The sequence below is a fragment of the Petaurus breviceps genome, unplaced genomic scaffold (assembly GCF_028583685.1).
Source record: "Petaurus breviceps papuanus isolate PSGF00001 unplaced genomic scaffold, PetGlider_PUasm1.0 185, whole genome shotgun sequence".
NCBI classification, from domain to species: domain Eukaryota; kingdom Metazoa; phylum Chordata; class Mammalia; order Diprotodontia; family Petauridae; genus Petaurus; species Petaurus breviceps.
Genome location: NW_027185797.1, coordinates 29,577,510 through 29,585,674, shown reverse-complemented (window position 1 = coordinate 29,585,674; position 8,165 = coordinate 29,577,510). Strand labels below are relative to the sequence as shown.

The 8,165-nt window shown below is 43.3% G+C and overlaps 1 long non-coding RNA gene across 1 annotated transcript; it reads left to right on the top strand.

Annotated features, from left to right (window-relative positions):
- The first annotated feature begins 4,896 nt into the window (after positions 1–4,896).
- Positions 4,897–7,472, top strand: LOC138161494 (uncharacterized). Its single transcript, XR_011168389.1, has 3 exons — positions 4,897–5,054; positions 6,701–6,747; positions 7,267–7,472. It is a non-coding gene; the product is annotated as an uncharacterized lncRNA (long non-coding RNA).
- Positions 7,473–8,165: the final 693 nt, after the last annotated feature.

Sequence of the window (8,165 nt, the reverse complement as noted above, 5' to 3'; positions counted from 1 at the left end):
GTTCCCTTCAAAGGATCAGCTCAAATAGCATCTCCTTCCAGAAACCTCTTCTAATCCTCCCAACAAGGAGCTACCCTCCACTCCTGCCAAATCACTGTTTTTATTTATAATGGAGAGGCGATCAGGGAGACCTTCTTCCTTGATGGGATGAATGGCAGGACTTCTCATGAAGCTGAGTGGTGAATACTCAGGGTGAAGGCCTTGAACTTTGGGAGTGTGCCGTCTCTTTGTCCCAGAGAACATGTCTCTGCCCTTAGAGCCAGAGCACCCATCACCAGCTCTATTGGAGGATACCCCATTTCAACAGATCAAGGAGACTCTGTCTCCATTTCTTGTCTTTGCTTATCTGTGCACATAGTAGACTGTAAGGTCCTAGAGGGCAAAGGTTTTCTCATTTTTGTACTTATGTCCCTAGTCTCCAGCATAGTGCCTGGTACACAGAAGTCTTTGGTGAATGTTTGGTGGTTTATTGACTTACTGATTGAAAAGCTGTTGTGTTTTGTTGAAATTTATTTGCTAAAATGTAACTGGTTGCAAATAAAGTCTAATTAGTTAACGTTTGAAACATACTTTTTTTTTTCTTAAAGCTCTGCAGGGTACACACATGCTGAGGTGGTTGTTGATCCATGGCAGCCGAACAGGTCAATGCTACTCTCTCATGCTGGCGCCCTCTCCGTGGCCTCAGTATCCAAGGCACCTCGGGCCAAATGAGTCATCTGGGCTCATCCAGGATGCAGTTTTGTCATCATGTCAGCACCTAGCCCTTCTCCCTCTGGGTCCAGGCTCAAGGATGAATTCCTCACTTCCTCCCATTGTGACGGCAGGCATAGCCCATCACATGGACGCAATTTAGAGAACGGGAGGTAAACCGCACGATGAGAGAGGGAGGGAGACAGAGGAGGGGGGGAGAGAACCAGAGGAAGATTAAATTAAAAAAAAATCTCGAGTTTCATCACTTTACTCAGGGAAAGTTCAGCCCTGCCCCTCGAACCCTGGGACTGTCTGTCAAAAAGTAATATCAAACTAGAAAGCAAAGGTAAATATCAGACTTTGATATTGGCCCTGGCCTGGGGACTGGCGGAGGCTAAAATTCTGACCGCCCTCCTGAGTGTCCATTTGGCCCTGACGCCACAACCAGGGATGCTCACTGCTCTCCATGAAAACCAGCTTCCTGCCAGTAAAGAAGGGCGCTCCAAACTCCTGGAGGAGACTTGAAAGGCATCTTGGACATCAAATAACTAACTAGACGTTCCGATGAGTCAAGTCGAAGTGTATCAGAACCAGATGCGCGAGCTTCCTTCTAGAGATTCACAGGCATTCAGAGGAAGGCAAGAGTCCCGAAAGGAAAAGGGTCGAATTTTCCATTGTGTCTCCCTGACAACCCCTCTTAATTACAACTGGCTTTGTTGCCTTCGTTAAAGGAATTCTTTTATTTCATTAACCGAAAGCAGAAGTGTTTGTTTTTATTAGACGTTGACCATTTTTTGTGTAATAGTCCCTTTCAGAAAGTATGTTTAATTGTCGCCTTTTGTCTTTGCCACAACATTTCTCACTCACTTGCCCCAGGCTGTATTCTCTTCTGCTGCAAAAACAAACAAAAGCTATCAAGCAAAAACATCCAATACAGGGAAAGTATGTGACAATGTATACAACACTCAGTCTTAGTAGCCCCCACCTTCTTGCCAGGAAGGAGATAAGTTTCATTATCTCTCCTCTGGGACTTTCAATGGTTTTCCCCTTAAATTTCTGTAAAGCACTTGGCAACATAATAAGCACTAGACAAACATTAGTGATTATTATCATCATTTATTATTATTACTTAAAATTCAAATTCCTCTTGGTGATTTTTTTCACTTACTTTGATGTAGTCATGCTTATCATTACCTGGGTTCTTCTTCATGGAAATATTTCCATGGTTTGTTGGGGCTTTTTTGGGGGGGAGGGGGGTGGATTGATGTGTTTTGTTTTCCTTTTGGCCTGGGTTCCTCCTACAATGGGGATAATCAACCAAACACCACCAATACCACTCTTTTTTGTTCCTTTAAAAAAAAATTTGACTCTGACACCTAGATTCTCTGATTTAGATTCTAGGAGATCAAATTGGCAATCTCCCCCAACCTACACTCCAAATAGGCTGAACCTGCCGGATAATGTTTCAATGACACTGCCTTTGAGAACCCAAGATTCCACTCCAACCAGCCCCCACTAAATGGCCCACATTTAAATACCTTAAGTGCCAGCATCCCTGGAGAATGTCCTGGGAGTTACAGGTGAGTGTATGATGCTTCACATCTTTGTTAATACCAGGGTGAGAATCTTTTTGTTTTGAGCATTTCTTTTGAGTGGAAGAAGTAACTAGTTGCCCTATATCTGATCTACATTGTATATTGAGTACCTTTCTACTTCCTTTTGGACAGACCCTAGATGTGGAGGTGATTTCCCCAAGTCTCCTGGGTGACATAAAGTGACAGGGTTTGAAAGAACCCAGCTCCTTTCTTACTGGAGAGGCTTCCTGAGGACTGAACTCAGTCTGAGGGAGGCCAGAGTACAAAACCCCTAAAGAGAGGCCATGGGCACAATACACAGAATGAAACACATTTTGGGATGTGGTTAATGTGGGAATTTGTTTTGCTTGACTATGCTTATACATTACAAGGCAGGGAAGGGGGAAGGAGGAGAAAAAAAGCTTGATAATTGAAAAAAAAATGTATTATGGGGGGGGGGGGACTACCATACAAATGCTAGCTCTCATCATCATTGTTACCTTTAAAAAAAACACTGAAGGCAATGGCGAAACTCCAGGCCAAGGGGGTTGTTTTTTCCTGGGAAGGCTTCCTGCCGGAATCACAGCCCATTGCCAAGCCTCCTCTTTGGAGCTAGCCTGCCAATTCTTTTGTTCTGATGAAAACTCTCAACAGTTAAGATCAAAGAAGAGAAAACCCCACAAAATTTCTATAGCCCCCTTTCCCACCATCTGCTTATTAAATTAAGAGACATAGAATGGATGAACTCAATTATTCTCTCTTTTTTCAAAACTCCATTTCTTTGTTTAATAAGCCTAGTCCCCAAAGACAACATGAGCCAGGCCTCTATTCCTCTGATGTGCCCACTTGCATGGCATTGGTCTCTCCAGGGCCCGATTTAAATTTTCTCCTTCGTAATCCCAGGCTCCATTTCTTCCCTTGAGCATCTTGGCCAGGTCAGAGGTCACATGCAGCTATCCTAGGCCTAGTGGATTCTGCACAAGAAAGCAGAATCTCCCCCAATGCAAGGAGTCGGGATCTGGTGGCAGAGAACAGACTAACGGTCCCTTTTTGTTTTGTTTTCATCGTATTTGTTTCTATTCTGAATTTAATGAACCCCAAATAAAGCTCCATATCCATCAGAAAACAAGAGAGGACCCATAGGGGGCTGGGATTCTCTCTGATGTAGAGTTTGTTTTTCTCTATAAAATACACCCAAACGCAGCTCTCCAAGCTCTCCTGATTGTCTATAACTCTTTCTACTTTTCTCACTGTTCTTTCTCTTCTCTTGGGGGAAGGGGTGGTGGAGAGAATGCTACCCTAATCCCACCCTCACCACCAGCATCAGCTCCACAACTAAAGTAAAGTAGTCAAAGCTCAGGGCAACTCATCTTTGCCAGTTCAAATCTGGCCTCAGACGCTTAGTGGCTATGTGACCCTGGGTAAGTCACTTCATCCAGTTTGCCTCAGTTTCCTTATCTGCAGAATGAGCTGGAGAAGGAAAAGGCAAACCACTCCCATATCTTCATCAAGAAAACCCTAAATGGGATCATGGAGAGTCAGATACAACCAAAACTATTAAACAACAGCAAAATTGTGTCTCCCATATCTGTTACCACTTATAAAATAGCATCGTTCTTTGTTTTGTTTTTTTTTTTGTCTTTTTGGAGGGGGAAATTGGCAAGGCAATTGGGGTTAAGTGACTTGGCCAAGGTCACACAGCTAATAAGTTTTAAGCATCTGAGATCCGATTTGAACAATGATATTGTTCTTTCTCTTCAAGATACCATTCACAAAGAAAAGTCATTAGAAAGACTGAGTGAATATAGGGAGATCTGTAGCCAAAGGAGTGCTTGATGAGGTCTTTGGTCTGGAGGTCCAAGCCCACAGGTGTCACTGCTTGCAATCAGTCTCTGTGACTGTCACAGGCTGACCCTGCCCTTGGCTGTGGGGGCTCAGAACAGACCATCCTCTGGCTGCTCAGGCTTTCCACATGCAGCATTTGGCTTCCCTGGACTTCATCCTGTAGATTTCTTTCCTCCCCCCCCCCCCCCATTCCTGTTGCCCTGTGCTGAGGTCTGCTCCCCTGGAGCAGTTCTGCTGGACCCAGTGAACTGTGTGCTGATGCCTCAGGACCAGAGTGGCTGAGATCAGCAGGTGGCCTGCGTGAGCTGGGGTGGGGAGGGGCAGGTGGGGTGACTTTTTGGTTCCACTAATTCAGAAAGGGTTGAAATCTACAATGGGAAAGGAAATGATAACAACAGTTGAGGTTTCTATACTGTCCTAATATTTACAAAGTCTATCACACACATTAGATCTCACAGCTCAGTGAGGTAGGCACCATATTTATTATCTGAGTTCTGCAGATGGAGAAGCCAAGGCTTAGAGGCTTTAAGACAGAGATGGAGTGTATGTCCAGCCAGTGCAAACTCGTGGCGTGGGGAGATAGATCAGAGAGGCCAGAGAGTTTCACTGGGATGTGGAGCAAGCAATACGAAAGATTAGAAGAAAACAATGTGCAATGAACCTAGAAAGGGAGGCTGGAGACAAGCTGCAAGGGCTTTTAACGATGATGGTGACAAGACCACACCCCCCCAACACACACACACACACACACAATAATAATAACAATAGCCAGCATCTACATAGTCCTCTAGGGTTTGCAAGGTGCTTTCCATGCACTCTCTTATTCAATCCTCACTACCCCACAGAGTAATTTTACAGATGAGGAAACTGAGGCTGGTGTAAGCTGACTGACTTGCCCACAGTCTGATGCAGGCTAGACAGAAAAAGAAAACTGCACATGAAACCGTAAGCCTTGCCTTTCTTTTTAAGTATATGATCAATTCAATATGTAACTTTCAAAGCTGTCTGGCTTCTTTGTGTTTCTATCCAGCCTTCTCTTCTGCACTTTAAAAAATGCTTAAATGATTCTCTCTCTTTCTTATTCTTTTTTTTGGAGGGGGGACAATCCTATTAAATCTCCCCCTCCCCCCCCCCTTGTATCCCTCCATCTAGGGAAGGGAAGGGAAGGGAAGGGAAGAGAAGGGAAGGGAAGGGAAGGGAAGGGAAGGGAAGGGAAGGGAAGGGAAGGGGGAAGGGGGAAGGGGGAAGGGGAAGGAGAGGGGAGGGAGGGGAGGGGAGGGAAGGGAAGGGGAGGGGAGGGGAGTTTTCCTCATCTGTCCTCTGAAATACGAGATGGCCATTGCCTTAGACACAGTTGTAAAGTCTATCAAAGTTTCAACTCACATTTATCAAACATTTACTGTGTGCCAGGTGCTGTGCTGAGGACATGATGTTTCATTGGTGTTAATAGGTGATCCTTTGGGTCCCAAATGTGAGTTTGGAAGTACTGCCAACTTTCTGACAAGGGTTTTGATATTTTCTATTTTTCTTTTGTACTGGAAAATTATTTATTGTACATGGAACCTCAATGTGCCTTAGAGGATTCTTTTTTTTTTTTCACCACCAAGTGTCCTAGCTGGGACAAATTGGACCAGATGCAGGGCTAGCCTCCATCCCCATCAGTATGACACCCTTGACCTTATCTCTAGCATGCAGCCCCTCCCCCACCCCAACCCCATTTTCTAACAATTCCATTGAATTCATAGGGAATGAAGGCCACCTCCCAATTTGAGCTGATTTTCTGTGTAAGAGAGACATCCTACACCTCTACCTGCAGTGAATATAACAAATGTGATTCTCTAAGCTCTTATCCTCAATCAGAGGAGAACACTTCTTTGATTATAGGCTTTCTCAATGTTCAAAGGTGTGAACAATTCCCAGACACCTCTAGTGAATCAATTACTCAATCACAAATATAAACTAATTTTGAACGACTTAATCAATTTGAAAAGAAAGAAGTGCTTTGAGCCGCTGGAGGAAATCAAATTATTGACTGTGTTGTTTTTCTCTGTCCTTCTTGAAAAGGACCATGACATCAGGGAAGTGCTGCCATGACTTGCAGTGAATTGGATTTAAGTGAGGCAGGGCTGTGCAAAGTCACTAGCCTCACTGTATCCTCCAGAGCCCTCTGGGTCCAGTGGCCAGATATAGATCAGGACAACTGGAGATGGCTCCCTGACTGTATAAGGACTAATTGAAAGACAGGCCTCTTTATATTGGAAAAGAAGGTTCTAGCAACTTTGGGGGGTCCTTTAATGTCCCAAATGCAAGGAGTAGCAAGAGGGGAGCCCAAAGAAATGTCATTCTCCTACTCTCCCAAATGACCATCTAATAGACTGGACCAGTAACAAACAAGGGAGCTGGCTGAGAGTGAAGAAAAGGGAGCAGGAACTCTTTAGGGTGGAGCTTCAGGTAACCCCAAGGGCATTGACACGGAGCTCAGCAGAGAACTGGGTTCTGCACAAGGGGACAAAAGACATTCCAGAAACAAGGAGCTGTGAATTAAAACTTTTGCTACATGTGTTCTCTAAATCTGAGCTCTCTCTCCCCAGGGACTTTGTGCACGCAAAGTGAGAACATGTCTCGGACTTCTGGGATGGTATGTTTATACTTTTTTTGTTTTACTAAACCATCTCAGTAAATTCCTCTTTTTAAAAGCTAATTAAGTTTAGTTGGCTGGTAGTAAATGGGAACACACCAGATAGGGGCTTGTGAGTGACACTCATCCATTCCCTGAGGGTTATCCTTCAAACTCTGAGGAAAGTAACCGGCAAGTGCCCACTGGGGACTCACTCACTCACCAGTAAAAGTGGGGGTTTGGAGAAGTGGGGGAGGGGCTCAAACTGAGGGGGTTCCTCTGTTTGGGGTGTGCTGGAACCAGCTCATACTGCCTCACTTTTCAGTGTGAACATTTATGCTTCAGAAATCTGCAACCAGAATTGATTTATTGCTTTGTCAATTGCCTAGACTTTAGGAAATAGGGAAGGCAATATTAATAATAGAAACCAAACTTAAAGTGGAGCATATAGTCAGGAAGCCGGTTGTTAAACATTTATCAGCAATCCCCTGGAGAGAAAGACAATTCATCAATATACTGATTATTTTTTTACCTTTCAAGAGCATTGGACCTGAAAGATTCATGATGGAGAAGGAAGTCTGAATGCAGATAGAAGCAGATTGTTTGCTCTCTTTCTTGTTTTGTTTTGTTTCTTTCTCATGGTTCCTCTCATTCATTCTAATTCTTCTGTACAACATGATTAATGTGAAAATATGTTTAATCGGAATGTTCATGTAGAGCCTACATCAGATTGCAGCTGTCTTGGGGTGAGGGGAAGGGAGAGATGGGGAGAAAATTTAAAACTTATGGAAGTGAATGTCAAAAAATAAAAATTAATAAATTAATAAAAAAAATTTTAAAGAACATTGGACCTAGAGTCAGGAGACTATTTATTATTCATCCCTTCTCATCTATTTCCAGCAAGCTCAGATAGAAGCAGTGGAGGAACGAGTTACTCTCTTATCTCTTTTATTTAATGTTCTGTGTATTATTCACAGATGGATAAAATCATGAGCTTTTTGTAAATGAATATCTTGGGATGTCAGCTTGCCTTCCCAAGGACAACAGCAGTAGAGAGGATGGTGGGGCTGATACAGGTGCCATCCTGTTCCTCGTGATTTAATCTCTACCCATTTTTTCTACTTTGAAAATCCTTCATCCCATGTAGCTTGGAGATTACAGATCTGTGGAATGACAGCTTGTATTCAAAGTTATCAGAATCTCAGAAAGAATAAGTGAATATATATGTAGATGTGTATGTATACACACACGCACACACACACACACACACATATATATATATATATACATATATATAAATGGTCTCTTGGCCCACCCAAGATTACCCTTCTCTGGACACAGGCGACCCTGTTTTAAAATCTTCTTCTAAAACATAACATTTTAAAACACACTTTCCCAGAACATGAGAAGAATTTTAAAAATTATTATTGACAGAGGCA